This window comes from Bison bison, unplaced genomic scaffold, assembly GCF_000754665.1.
Source record: "Bison bison bison isolate TAMUID 2011002044 unplaced genomic scaffold, Bison_UMD1.0 scf7180017864181, whole genome shotgun sequence".
In the NCBI taxonomy this organism is placed as follows: Eukaryota; Metazoa; Chordata; class Mammalia; order Artiodactyla; family Bovidae; genus Bison; species Bison bison.
The window spans coordinates 4,624,500-4,640,170 of record NW_011494753.1 but is presented as its reverse complement, the minus strand read 5'-3'; the positions used below and the strand labels follow the sequence as shown (position 1 = coordinate 4,640,170).

General features: G+C 39.7%; 1 pseudogene; it reads right to left on the bottom strand.

Annotated features, from left to right (window-relative positions):
• Nucleotides 1-1,490: 1,490 nt before the first annotated feature.
• LOC104991034 lies at nt 1,491-3,212 on the bottom strand (annotated as a pseudogene).
• Nucleotides 3,213-15,671: the final 12,459 nt, after the last annotated feature.

Genomic DNA, 15,671 nt, shown 5'->3' with positions numbered 1-15,671 from the left:
TCAGCATAATTTCCTAGAGTTTCTAAATTGTTGCATGTGCTAATAGTCAATTCCTCTTTATTAGCAAGTAGTATTCCATGGTATACTTATATCAACCACAGTTTATTTAACCTGATGAAGGGCATCTGAGCAGATTCTAGTTTTTAGCTGCTGTAAATAAAACTGCTCTTATTATTAGAGGACAGGTTTTTGTGTGAACACTAATTTCCATTTCTCTGAGATAAAAGCTCAATTTCTGGGTCATATGGAAATTGCACATCTAGTATTCTGAGAAACTGCCAAATGGTGTTTCAGAGTGGCTGTACCATTTATATTCTCACCAGCAAAGTATGAGTGAAGCAGTTTCTCTGCATTCTCAATGGTATTTTGTGGTATCACATTTTTAAATTTTAGACATTCTGATAGTGATATTTCATTGTGGTTTTAATTGGCATTTCTCTGATGGCTGGTGAGGCTGAGCATCTTTTCATGTGCTTCATAGCCATGTCTGTTCATATAGTCTGCCAGTTCTCTAATTGGATTTTCTTTTGACTGCTGAGCTTGTATCTTCTAGCTACTAATCTGTTGATAGATATGTGATTTGGAAATGTTTTATCAGTCTGTTGCTTGTATATGCATTCTCTTCACAGGGGTATTTATCTTGCCCATTTTTTTTTTTTTTTTTGGCTTAGGACGAGATAGAAACCTTTATTTAAAAACATTCTATTCCTTTAAAAATATATACAGAGTAAAGGGTTTGGATAAGATATGATAAAATCACAGGAAGCAAAGCCAAATTCTGATACAATAAAGGAGAAATTGGTGACACTCAGAAAATCAAAACCAGTAATAGCAGTCACAAGGGGGTCAAAGCAAATAGATATTGGAACAACAAACCACATCAAATTTCCCTCAAGCCCTCTACCTGGTGTTTTTGTTCCATAAGTTAATAGACAGCTCATAAATTTCAAGTTATGCAGAGCCTTATTTCTACCCACCTCACATAATGGTGAAGTCATTTATTTAATATCAGAGAAAGGGATTGTCTCCACTCAGAGAATACAATAGGAGAGCCACTTGCTCAAAGTGACTGAAAATTCTTTGAGGAATAAAATCATCTAACCTAGGAAGCATTGTTGATATCCAGGCACGTGAAAGTCAGATGTTACCTCAACTCAAACAAAACTGAATTCCTTTCTGTTTGCCAGGAGTGTCCCTGGGATCCTTGGTAGATAGGTAAGCAGCCTTGTAATCCTGCACGGGGCTTTCTTTCAATCCAGAAACCCATGCTTTCTTGTTGTCCATCAACAAATCTGAGGAGTGAACTGTTGACAGGTGGTATTAGGAATGCAGCAAGAGAGAAGAGAAATGGCTGCCAGTGATAATACCTGTGACCAGTGCTGCTAGGAAGCACTGATCTTGGCTGAAAATGCTAAATTAGGAGTGGCTTTTGAAATCTCCAGCACTCAAGACCATTGGTTTCTCCCTTTACAAGAGAAAGGTTGACACGGTCAGTATCTATTTGGGGGGAAAAGGAGAGTTGGTGTGAAAGGAGTTCTTATGAGGAAGCCTGCCTCAGTGAAACTTGATTTGGTGCTCTTTCCTCCCAGCAGGCATATGGTGCTTCTTGATCCTGTGGGGGTCCCAGTGACCCCTGGGACTCCGTGGCATTTCTTGAGGGACCAGGCCAGCTGGGCTTCTTTCAGTCCCCTTTCCCGTGTGACTCTCTTGAACCTTTCTAAGCTCAACTGCTGCTGAGCAGTCTCTTTCCCCCAGAGAGAGACAGAGAACTTGACCTTTGCTGCAGAAGTTCTCTCTGATGGATCGGAGTGGATCACGTTCTTAAGTAGTTTGTGAAATTCTTTGCAGAGCTCCTGAGAAATGTCCAGAAGATTCCCCTCATGGATGTGATGCCTCATGGTGCCATTGGTGGGTAATGACTCTGCTTCTGCAGCCACTACAATGGTCAATCCCGAGACAAAAATTTCTGCTTTAGGAAGGTGCTGATAATTCTTTTGCAAAATCTCATTATCCAGGAAGTGATTGTGTCCCTCTTCCACTTGGATTTACTTATTGATATCACATGACCCAAGTCACCAATTCTATCCATCACATTGGCAGAGAGAAACCAATCAGCTTCATTTTCAACCTTTTTATGGGACTATGAGAAAGTCACTTTGCATCTTATGACAAAGGAAGTTGTTACTAGGTTTGATGTCCAAGTGCACCATGCCAGAGTTGTGGATGTACTGAAGCCCAAGGGAAATCTATAGAAGGATATCCTGGAGTTTGGGCTCTTGGAAATGATTGCCAGACTGTGTTTTCAGATATAGCAGCCTGCAAGCTCCCACCATTGCAGTATTCATTCTGAATGATCACGTGGTCATCTTGTGCCCATGCAGAATAGTAAGGTACCATATGGGAGTGATGCCCCAGCACCACATGGGCATGAACTTCATGCATAGCCAAATTCTCATCTGATAATCCTCCCAAAGTTTTCATGGAGCATTTTATTGCATAAACACATCCATCCAGCCTTTTAATGCACTTGTAGACTGTTCCAAATTCTCCAATCCCATTTTTTTCTACCTCCAAGAAATCTTTTTCATAGTGGGAAGCCATGTTGGTTTCTCATACAACATGTCTCTTGGCAGGGAACACTTGTTTTACCTTGTCTTCTCTTCTCTGGACCAGCTTCCTCTAGATCACCTTGGGTTTTCCTCTTGCCATTGGATTTAAGGAATTGTTTTCTAGACTCCAGGGTGAAGCGATTAATGTTTACCGGAGCCAGTGAGGTCATTTCACCAATGAAGGGGCCAGGTGTGAGCTTCAGATGCTTAGAGCTTCAGGAGGGGAGCTTCCCTGTTGAAGAAAGCATAGGCTGGCTCACCTGGCCTTTGGGAGTGAAGAGGTTCTCACAGAGTGGTGGCTTGCCCTTGTCTGGTGGGGCTGGTGCTTCAGGATGTGTGAGAGTGTGGCACTGGAGTCGTCAGACCCTGATCTGGACTCACGTGGTCTTTTCCCTGAAATATATTGAAGTCACATGCATTACTAAGGGGGAGTTCTGGAGGTATAAGCTTTGCCTCTGAATAGTAAACTCCAGATTCCCCTGGGGTTTGACTTGGTGCCTCCTTTCTCTATTGTGTCTCTGTCTGCCCTTTGTTCTCATGCATCTCTTCACAATAGAAGTTTAATCTCTGCTTCAGTTCTTTGTTCTCCCGGTTGTCACTCATCTCAGCCAAAGAGCTTCACAACCTAGGCAAGAAGACCTGTCAAAAGGAAACACTGCAGAACTGCAGAAACGAGAAGAAAAGTATGTAAGCTTCAAGTTCCCAGTGCTAGCCTGGCTTTCCTTCTTCCAACTAACAGCTACATCAAATGTATTTAATTTTGACAAGCTCTGAATTATCAATGTTTTGGTGTCAAGTCAAAGAAAACTTTGCCTAGCCCTAGATTCAGAAGTTTTTCTCCTATATGATTCCAAAACCTTTATAGTTGACATTTTATATTTAAGGCTATGAAGAATTTTGAGTTAATTTTGGTATAAGGTATAAGGTCTGAGTTTAGGTAAAGGTCCATTTCTCCCCCCATGGATTTCTCATTGCTCCAACACCATTTGTTGAAGAGGCGATCCTTCCCCCATTGAGCTGCTTTTGCACTGTTGCCACAGTCGGTTAAGCATATTTTTGAGGGTCTGTTTCTGGATTCTCTATTCTGTTCTTTTGATCTCTGTTCATCTCTCCCCAATAACAAATGTCTTGATTACTGTATAGTGAACCTTAATATCAAGTACAATGTTTCCTTTCATTTTATTCCTCTTTTCAAGGTTGTTTCAGCTATTCTAAAGCCTATGCCTATTTACATCAATTTTAAAATAAGTTGTTTATATCTACACAAATTCTTGCTAGGGGTTTTATAGGAATTGGATTAAACATATAGATCAATTTTGGGGAAATTGACATTTTGACTATGTTCAGTTTTTTAACACATAAACGTGATACATGTCTCCATTAATGTAGGTCTTCTCTATATCTTTCAGCAGTGTTTTGTCATTTTAGGCACATAGATAGGACACAGGTTTTGTTATGTGCATACCTAACATTTCATTTTATTTGGAGTGATTGTCAGTGTTATTGTGGTTTCTACAATTGTTAGTATATAAAAATCTGATTGATATCTGTGTGTTGAACTTGTAAACTGGGACCTTGTTGAACTAATTCATTCTACGAGTTTTTTTAAGAGAATCCTTGGGATTTTTACATAGATAATCAGATCATTTACAAATAGAAATAGTTTTATAGCTTCCTTTTTCTGATTAGTGTGCTTATTTTTTTTTTTGCCTTTTTAACAAAATTAATTTTTATTTTATATTGGAGTATAGTTGATTAACAATGCTGTGTTCAGTTCAATTCAGTTCAGTCACTCAGTTGTGTCCAACTGTTTGCGACCCCATGGACTGCAGCACACCAGGCTTCCCTGTCCATCACCAACTCCTGGAGCTTACTCAAACTCATGTCCATCGAGCTGGTGATGCCATCCAACCATCTCATCATCTGTCATCCCCTTCTCCTCATGCCTTCAGTCTTCCCCAGCATCAGGGTCTTTTCCAATGAGTCAGTTCTTCACATCAGGTGGCCAAAGTATTGGAGTTTCAGCTTCAGCATCAGTCCTTCCAATGAATATTCAGGACTGATTTCCTTTAGGATGGACTGATTGGAATGTTGTGTTAGTTTCAGGTATACAATCAAATGACTCAGTTATACATATACATATATCCATTCTTTTCTCAGGTATATTATTATAGAATATTGAGTAGAGCTCTCTGTGCTATACAGTAGGTCCTTGTTGATTTATTAAATGGCTAGAACTTTCAGTACCGTGTTAATAAGAGTGGTGAGAGTTGGTATCTTTGTCCTGTTCCTAATCCTAGGGGAGTAAAGAAGCATTAAGTATAATATTAGCTATAGTTGTGGGTTTTTTTTTTTTCTGTAAATGCTTTTTATCAAATTCAGACAATTCCTCCCAGTTCTCAATTGCTAAAAAAAATTCTTAAATCATAAATGAGAGATAGACTTTGTAAAATGTATTTCCTGTGTATCAATTGATAAAATCATATGACTTTCCCCCCTTAACTTGTTGATATGATGGATTGCATCAGTTGATTTCAAATGTTGTACTAAGATTGCATCCTGGAATAAATCTCACTTGGTCATGGTGTATAGTTTGTGTTACACTTCGATAGATCCAGTTGCTAATTTTTTTTGAGGATTTTTGCATCTAAATTCATGGGAGATATTGGTCTGTAATTGTCTTTTCTCTTATACTATTTTTGCCTAGCTTCAGAATCAGGGTAATACTAGCCTCAAAAAAAAATGAGTTGGGAAGCCCTTCCTCTGCTTTTTTCTGATATGGATTGCATAATATTGATTTATTTTTTTAATGCTTATTTTTATTAATGCTTTAATATGAACCTGGAGATTTCTTTTTCCAGAGATTCTAAATTGCAGACTCAATCCCTTTAATGATTGTAGATATATTCAGATGACCTATTTCATCTTGCATGAGTTTTTGTAGTTTGGGAATTTTATTTTGGAATTGGTCTATTTCTTCTATGTTGTCAAATTTATGAGTAATTGCACAAACCATCCCACTGTTATCTTTTTAATGACTGCAGACTATGTATTGAATAGTAATATCCTCAGTTTCATTCATAACATTGATGATTTGAATTTTCTCTCTGTATTTTTTTCAGACTTGCTAGAGATTCATCAATTTTATTGACTTTTTTCCCCCAAAGAGCCAGCTACTTGTTTCATTTATTTTTCCCATGTCTGAACAGTCACTGATTTATCTTATCTTTATTAGTCCCTTCATTTTTCTTGCTTTGAATTTATTTTTATCTTATTTTCATAGTTCTTAGGTAGGAACTTAGGTTATTTAATTAGACCTTTCCTAGTTTCTAATGTAAATATTTAGCAGAATACATTTCTCTCTTGATGCTGCTTTGGCTGCAACCCACAAACTTTGATATGATATTTTCAATTTCATTCAGTTCTATGTGTTTTTCAATTTTCTTTCAGATTTCCCTTTTGACCAAAGAATTATTTAGAGTGTTGTTTACTTTCTGCATGTATGGAGATTTTCCTGCTGTCTTTCTACTATTAATTTCTAGTTTGAGACTATTATGGTTCTATAATCACAGTATACTCATATTGAACACACACTTGATACAACTTTGGTTCCTTTGTATCTAGTGAGTCTGATTTTTGGCCCCAGGTTTATCTTGGTGAAACTTCCAACGGAACTTGGGGGGGAAACGTGTGTTCTTTTCTGTCGTTTTGCGGACTGTTCTGTGTGTCAGTTACATCCTGTTTTTTATGTCGTTCAAATCGTGTGTCTCCTTCCTAGTTTCCTAGTCGGAGGGGATGGGTGTTGAAATCTCCAGCTGTAACTGTGGATGAGTCTAGTTCTCCCGGCACCTCCATCAGTTTTTGTCTCGTGTACTGTGAAGCTCTGCGATTGGCTAGTTCACATTCGGGATCACTGTGTCTTTTTGGTGGATTATAAATCCACCAGTTATCATTATGGAACATCCTTCTCTGTCTCTGGCAATTTTCTTTGCTCTGGAGTCTACTTATATATTAACCTACTCAATCTTTCTTTTAAAAAACTATGTTTACATGGCATCTTTCCCCCTCATTTCAACGTACCTATGTCACTGAATTTAAAGTGAGTCTCTTATATAAAATTTGTAGTTGGGCCCTGTTGTTTTTTTTTTAAGTCCACTCTACCAAACTCTGTCTTTTCATTGGTATATGTAGACCACTTGTATGTAGGGTGTTTATTGATATTATAGATATGAAGACTGCCTTTTAAAAATGTTTTCTGTTTGTTTCCTCTGGTTCCCATTCCCCTGTCTCTTTTCCTGCCTTCCTGTGGATTTTGAACACTTTTTAAGATTCTACCTTGATTTATTTGTAGTGCTTTTGGGTGTAACATTTTATATATTTTTCATTCTAGTTGCTCTGAGTAGGTATTACAATACACATATGTAACTTATGATAGCTACTGATATCAGTATTTTACAACTTAGTGTTATGTGTGGAAACCTCAATTTCAGTTAGGTACTTCGCCCCATTTTTAAAAACCATTGTCTGGGTGTCAGATGCTGTTACAGTTTTTGTTTCAATCATTAAATGTGAGTTATAAAGCTCATTAGGGAAAGAAAAATAATGTCTGTATTTTTACTTTTACCATTATTTACCTTCATTTATCATTTCCTTCTGTTTGATGTACTTGCTTTAGTGAGTGAGTGAGTGAAAGTTGCTCAGTCGTGTCGGACTCTTTGCGACCACATGGACTATATGGTCCGTGGAATTGTCTAGGCCATACTGGAGTGGGTAGCCTTTCCCTTCTTCAGGGGATCTTCCCAACCCAGGGATCCAACCCAGGTCTCTCACACTGCAGGCAGATTCTTTACCAGCTGAGCCACAAGGGAAGCCCAAGAGTACTGGAGTGGGTAGCCTATCCCTTCTCCAGCGTATCTTCCCAACCCAGGAATCGAACTGGGGTCTCCTGCATTGCAGGTGGATTCTTTACCAACTGAACTATCAGGGAAGCCTTGATATCAGGGAAGTACTTGCTTTAACCACTCTTTAAGAATAGGTCTGCTAGCATCAAATTCTTGCTTTCCCTCATCTGACAATGTTTTCATTTTTCTGTATTATTGAAGGATATCTTCACTAGATACAGAATTTTTGGTTGACAGATCATTTCTTTCAGCACTTGAGAAATCTTGTGCTACTTCCTTATGCCTCTATGATATGGGTTCCAGTAAGAATTGTGTTGTTATTTGAGTCGGTGCTTTCTTATTGATAATGTATTGTTTCTCTTTGCTTGCTTTCCAGATATTTCTCTTTGGTTTACAAAAATTTCATTATGATGTATCTTAAAATGATTATTTGGGTTTATCTTGTTTGGATTTTCTTAGTCTTTGGGGGCTTTAATTTTGTCATTTTTGCCAAATCAGAGAAATCTTCAGCCATGATTTTATTAAAAAAAATTTATTTTTTAATGTGGACCATTTTTAAAGTCTTTATTTAATTCATTACAATATAGTTTCTGTGTTATGTTTGGGGTTTTTTGGCCATAAGGCATGTGGGATCTTAGCTTCCTGACCAGAGATTGAACCTGCACCCCCTGCATTGGAAAGTGAAATCTTAACCACTGGACTTCCAGGGAAGTTCAAACCATTATTTTTTCCAAATACTCTTTCTGCCCCATTATCTTTCTCTTCTCCTTCTGGGACTTTGATGATATAATTGTTGGATTCTGTGTTATTTTCCCACACATCTCTGAGGCTCTATTCACTTTTTTCCATATATTTTCTCTTTGATGTTCAGATTGGCTGAGGCTTATTGGTACATTTTCAAGTTCATTGATTCTATCCTCTGCAATTTCCGTTCTACTATTGAGCTCATCCAGTGGGTTATTTTTTTCTCTGTCCTGTATTTTTCAAATCTATAATTTTCACTGAGTTATTTTTGTAGCTTTTGTTTCCTTGCTGAAAACTTCAATTTTTTTCATTTGTTTCAAGAGAATTTGTAACTGATTATTGAAATGTTTTAATGACAACTGCTTTAAAAGTCCTTTAAACTAAGTTAAAGAGCTGAATCATCTTGGTGGTGGTGTCAATTAGTTGTCTTTTCTCATTTAAGGTGATTCTTAGTATGACAGGTGACCTTCAACTGTATTCTTACTATTTTCTCATTAGATTAGAAGGCTCTGACCTATTTAAATATTTCGATTTAGCATGCTCTCACCCTTTGCAGATTTAGTGTGGGGTTCTTATTCAAATTTTGTGAGTTGTGGTCCCAATGGCAGTTTAGTGTTCAGAGACTTGCTGCTGCTGCTGCTAAGTCGCTTCAGTCATGTCCGACTCTGTACGACCCCATAGACGGCAGCCCAACAGGCTCCCCCGTCCCTGGGATTCTCCAGGCAACAACACTGGAGCGGGTTGCCATTTCCTTCTCCAATGCATGAAAGTGAAAAGTGAAAGTGAAGTCACTCAGTCGCGTCCGACTCTTTGAGACCCCATGGACTGTAGCCTACCAGGCTCCTCCGTCCATGGGATTTTCCAAGCGAGAGTACTGGAGTGGGGTGCCATTGCCTTCTCTGGTTCAGAGACTTAGCAGTGCTATTTTTCTGTTTGGTTTATTTGGCCCCCTGAGGATCCTAGTATTGTCAACCAGTGCTGCCTGAGGAGCAGAAGAGGTCTCCCCAGGCGGGACACATGGGCATTTTTTTGGCAAGGGAGGGCAGTTCCATGTTTGCATGCCTTATACACTTCCTCGGTGTCTTTGGGTGAGGGAAACAGTCTTCTACTCACAGAGACTAAGAGGTTTCAGGGGCCAGATTGCTTGCTGTGACTGGGGCCTGTTTACTTTTTCTACTTATCTCTGGTCTAGATTGAGGAGAATTGGACAATTTTGTATAAAATTAATCACACACCTACTCTATGACAAAGAGTCCTACTCCTGTGTATTTATCCAAGGGAAATGAAAATGTACATTCACACGAAAGCCTGTAATGCGAATGTCCTTGACATGATGAATAGATAATTAATCTATGAAACATCCATCTAATGGAGTACTTTTCATCAACAAAAAGAAGCAAATTATTCATGCATGCCAAATTATAGATGACTCTTAAAAGCATTTTGCTAAATGAAATAAGAAAGATCCAAAAGATAACCTATTGTGTAATTCGATTATATATAATACTGGAAAAGGTAAAATTATAGAAAGGAAAGGAGAGCAGAGGTTGTTTTGCATTGGAAGAGGGTTTATTTAAAAGGGTAGCACAGGGGAGCTTTGGACATAATAAAACTGTTTGATATGAAATGGTTGAGGTGATTCTGTGCTGATTGATACAAGACTGTATTCATTTGTCAAAATTAAAACTCATACTGGCCAGAGATGCTCTGAGGGTGCAAACAAAACCCTTGTGTGCACCAGGACCCAGGGAAAGGAGCAGTTACTCCCACAAGAGACTGAGCCAGACCTGTGTTTGAGTGTCTCCTGTGGAGGCATGGGTCAGCAGTGGCCTGCTGTGGGGATAGGGTATCTGGCTGCAGCGGACCTGGGAGGTGTGGTGTGTGGCTCAATTCTTCAACAGATAAATTGTTTAAAACAGAAGAAAGTAATGAATAAAAGAAGAAGAGATGAACACGTGACTTCCAGATTGAAAGAGAATAGAATATTGGAGACACAGTCAGATGGTAAATCCCCAGTTAGATGAAGAAACGCAAGAAAGTGCCTATTATAAAAGGTCCTATCTGAAGTTATTGATATTTCTCCTGGAAATCTTGATTCCAGCTTGTGCTTCATCCAGTCTGGCATTTTGCATGATGTATTCTGCATTTAAGTTAAATAAGCAAGGTGACAATATACAAACTTTACATACTCCTTTCCCAATTTGAAACCAGTTCGTTGTTCCATGTCCGGTTCTAACTGTAGCTTCTTGACCTGCATACAGGTTTCTCAGGAGGTAGGTAAGTTGGTCTGGTATTCCCATTTCTTGAAGAATTTTCCACTTTGTTGTGATCCACACTGTCAAAGGCTTTAGCATAGTCAGTGACGCAGAAGTAGATGTCTTTCTGGAATTCTCTTGCTTTTTCTATGATCCAATGGATGTTGGCAATTTGATCTCTGGTTCTCCTGCCTTTTTTAAAACCAGCTTGAACATCTGGAAGTTCATGGTTCACATATTGTTGAAACGTAGCTTGGAGAATTTTGAGCATTACTTTGCTAGCATGTGAGATGAGTGCAATTGTGTGGTAGTTTGAACATTCTTTGGCATTGCTTTTCTTAGGGATTGGAATGAAAACTGACCTTTTCTAGTCCTGTGATCACTGCTGAGTTTTCCAAATCTGCTGGTCTGTGGAGTGCAGAATCGTCTGCAGAAGCCCCATCTACCTGTTTCTCCCGGTCCCAGAAACAGTCCTATTCTTCTGTGGTACAGTTACTATAGATTTAGATTTATTAATATGCTTTCTGTGTACAGATCACCAAAATAGAAAATCAGTGTCATAATGTCAGAGAATCACTGAATAATGGATTTTGAATATCTATGAATCATGTAATCTTAAATTTGCTGAGTCATGATATTTGAAGATTATGTTCACTTGAAGGTTTGGATTTGTACTGATGTACTAGGAAAGAACCAATCTGATTCCATATTGGATCTATTCCTTTAGCTCTAACCCTTGTCCTCTGCTGCCCATGCTTAGTCATGCTGGCTCTGCATCTTTTGTAAAAGAATGTTGCCCATAGCCTGAAATATACATGATAACACTTTCTCAGGGCTCTGACCTTTAAGAGTCCATTCATATAGAGATAAAAAGTTGCAGAACAGAGAATAGCATTTGTTTTGTTGGAGGTTTACAGGAACATTGTGACCTGACCTATGTGGACAGCTGGAAGAACAAAGGACTTCTATACCAAGAAGTTGGTAACAACTAACCATGCCTCTTGCTCACCTGGCCTTTAGAAATGTTATGCTGAAATCATTCAGAGAGTTCAGGGTTTTTCTTGGGCTCAAGTCACCCATTTCCTTGCTTGGCCCTGCAATAAACCTTTTTCTGCTCCAAACTCTGATGTTTTGGTATTTTTTTGGCCTTACTTTGTGTGAGACACAAGAACTTTCCTCTGGTAACACTTGCTGAACATCAGAACCATGACTGTGGAAACCCACAGTCACTCTCACTGAAACCTTAAGCTTTGATTCAAATGTTTCATGACTGCAAACTCACAAATTCCAAGAAATGAGGCATCATGGAATCATAATATCTTAAAGATGCAGGTAGGAATGCTAGAGCAAGCTGTGAATGCACAAATTGAGAGCATTTGTCTGCCACCCCCAGCAGAAATGCCCCGTTGTTAAAGGAAGTCCCCGAGGGGAACTCAGATATTCAAAGTGGTGAGAAAGAGGGAAATATTGGAGTGGCCGAAGTTTATTTGGGTTTTTCTGTAAGATGTTATGGGAAAACCCAAAAGAATTTTTTGGCGAACGCAATACTAATGTCTTACTCTGCATAACCACACAAAGATCATTCACAGCATGTGGTGTTATCCTCATTTATGCATGCTAAGTCCCTTCAGTCATGTCCAACTCTTTGCGACCCTATAGACTGCAGCCCGCCAGGCCTCTCTATCCATGGGATTCTCCAGGCAAGAATACTGGAGTGGGTTGCCATGCCTTCCTCCAGATCTTCCCAACCCAGGGATCCAACCTGCATCTCTTACATCTCCTACACTGGCAGGCAAATTCTTACCACTAGCAACCTGGGAAGACATCTTCATTTGAGGGGCAAGGAAATTAAAGCCAAGAATGATTTAACATAGAAAAGTCAGCTGATGCTTGCCAGATCCAGGACATTAACTGCTCATGTGTCAGAAGCCTTGATAAACTGCTGTGACAGCCTGGGGTGAGAGTGAGATTGAGGAAGACTCAGCTTCTAACTGGTCAGGGTCCCATTTCAGAAGCCTGCAAAATCTCCCAGGTCGTAATCCACCTGCACCTACTCACCCTCACTCTCTCTCCTGGCAGATGACCAACTAACTCATGAGGTTTGCAAATGGTCCTTTGTTTACCTCTCTGAAGACTCATATACCCACAAATCCTTACTTTTCCCCTGCTCAAATCCCAGTGCCCTTCTGAGAGACAATCAGAATTGAATCACAAATTTGTCTGCACATGAGAAACACCTGCTGATGTTTAAAACCACCAAAAGCCCTGGCCACACCTAGACAAGTAAAACCTTTGTCTCCGAGAGGTGAAACACTGGTGTCAGTATTTTTAAAACTCACCAGATGATTACAATGGAAAAACAAGTTAAGGAACCTAAGGGTTATTCTGTTATTCACACAAAGCAGTGGTTTAAAATAAGAATCAAATAAAAGATATTTAAAAAATAAAACTTTCTGAAGCCAAAGTCCAATCTCAGACCAGTTAGAACAGAAGTTCTGGGGGAAGTCTGGGCATAGATTTTTCTAATCTTCTCAGGCTGATAGAGATGAAATCCTGAAAGCTTAAGGCAGGCGATCTCTTAACTGCATAATCTTCCTGGGTCTTTTCAAACTCAGTTTTAGAGCTTCCCACTCCATGGTTTAACCTTGTGAGTCAACAAATTACCTATTTTTGCTTAACTGGTGACTCTCTATCTTCTGCAAGTTCTGGAGTTGACCAACTATCCCAGTTTGCTCAGAACCCTCTGTTTTGCTGAAAATTTTCACTTTTGTCTCAGGTTCAAAGGATCTGTTGACAAAATAAGCCACTCATTATATACAAATAAATAATACAAATATTTATTAGAGAACTATGGAGTTTATTTTCAATACACTAACATTAAAAGAAAAGGAAAATAAAAACAGCAAAGGATACATCACCAAACTGGGTTTTGATCAACATCCAGACTTAAACAGTGCTGGTAAGTCCCGTGTCACAGCACATCTAGAGTCTCAATTGGGAAAGTGTCCTAGGTAGCACATCTGCTCCGTGCGTAAGACTTCAAAGATTGCTGTTCAGGGTTCCTATTTATAATCCCAGGACAGAGACAATCTGATATTCTCTTCAATCTGTAACCAAATTGCAAGCCTGGTTTCATGTTAATCCTGTTTGTTTTGTCTTGTAAAACTTGGAATGTTGCTAAGCCTGGAGCTTGGATGGCCAGGTCCCCCGCCCAGGGACTCAACAATCTCAAGATTTCTCCCCATTTTATCTGTGGTGCTGCAAGTCTTGCACTCACAGCAGGCAGTCACTCACAGTCACACAGTAGTCCAGGCAGGTTAGAAGCAAGGTCAGAGTTTTGCTCTGCTTTGTCTCTGAAGCCTAAACAAGACTATTTAATTTCCCTAACCCCCTCCTCCCCGGTGGCTCAGACAGTAAAGTGTCTGCCTACAATGCGGGGGGACCGGGTTTGATCCCTGGGTCGGGAAGATCCCCCGGGTTGGGAAGATCCCATGGAGAAGGAAGTGGCAACCCACTCAAGTACTCTTGCCTGGAAAAATCCCATGGACAGAGGAGCCTGGTAGGCTACAGTCCATGGGGCCACAAAGAGTCGGACACAACTGACTGACTTCACTAACCCCCTCCTGGTTTTAGCATTGAAAATTGCACTTTCCAGGAAATTCTTCAGTCATAGGCAAACCAATATAACTTTGTTACCCAACTTGGAATCAAAGCATCCTGACATTTAACTTCCTGCTGGATTTCTTGGAATGAGCTCTCTTCACCCTCCTAATTAGGGCTCATAAATGAACCACCATCATAATTTATCTCAATCACATGGATCTCTGAGTACAAGCCCCGCATAGATACCGAGATGTCATCCTAGCCTTCACTGGCTCCCAGTCTTGTCACATGACTGCCTCTCACTTCTGTGCCTTACCCAGCACTATCCCTGGACCCTGATTCACTGACACCTTTAAAGCAGAACAACACTCTACCCAACTGTGCCTCTATAAATCACATTAGGACCTCCCCTCCATGTGTGGCTTAAGCTGTTGGAAACTGAAATATGAAGCTCACTTCCAAGATGTCTCTTCTCACACTTGACTGTTTGGGTCTCCTTGGTCAAAGTTGATGGCAACTTTCTAGAAAAGTTAAGAAAGCAAAACTATGATTCATTTGGGCTACTTTTCTTCATGGAACAGATGTGCCAACTCATGTAAATGGGAGAAGAGCTTAAGAATACATTGAAGAAATCGGAGAACAGTAATCTTAACTGTGGGATAGGTCTTCACAAGAACCCAGGGAAAACAGAACAACTATGCCTCACATCATGGTCAGGAAGCCCAAGTTAGCCACCAGGAAGACCTGAACAGAAGAGTTTCCTAAATCCAGGGCATCTCCAGCCTCAGGTGCAGGAATCCAAGGACCACTCCAAAGCCACTTAACTACCCACTAAACTAGCCCTCCTCTCTGGATCAGCTTCCCTTGGCCTACCAAGGAGCTCATGGTTGTCCAGCCTCCTCCTTTGAATTCCAGAGAAGAAGACTCTTGTATCTTGTTTAGTAGATATCCATATTATCTGCCAGGAAAAAATATTTCCCTAAGCTTTGTTCACCTTAGGCCACTGACTTTTGCAGTGGTTATCTTTAGGTCATTGCAAGTCCCTGGTCAATTATCTGTGAGCTAGGAGGGGGGCCATGGTATGACTACCTACGGCTGGGTTCACAAAAGGGCCTGTGCTCATAGCAGTTTATTAGAGAAGCCATGAGAAACCCTACAACTGTCATATCTAGTAAGAAGATAAAATCTTATTGTTGGATGAATGCTAATGAAATGCAACTCTAGCATCTTATGGGTGAAGGTAAAGTGCTATATATTGAGAAGAGTCAGAAGTGTCTGGGTTTGAACCTCAGTAAGTTTTTACCAGTTGACCTTGTAAAATTTACATCACTTCTTTTGATCTCATCTGTAAAGTAAAAAAGAATACTTGCCTTTTATGTTTGTCACATAAAGACTAATTAACATTGCCTACCTAAGCTCCTGGCAAAACTTAATACTGGTTTCCAGCATGGACTTAGGCACTTCATCCTCCTGCCTTTTGTCCTTAGCCATCACACTCAACGTGACACAGCACAATAAGGGCTCTTCAGTCAGCAATAAGTTCTGCTTTAGATGGAGCA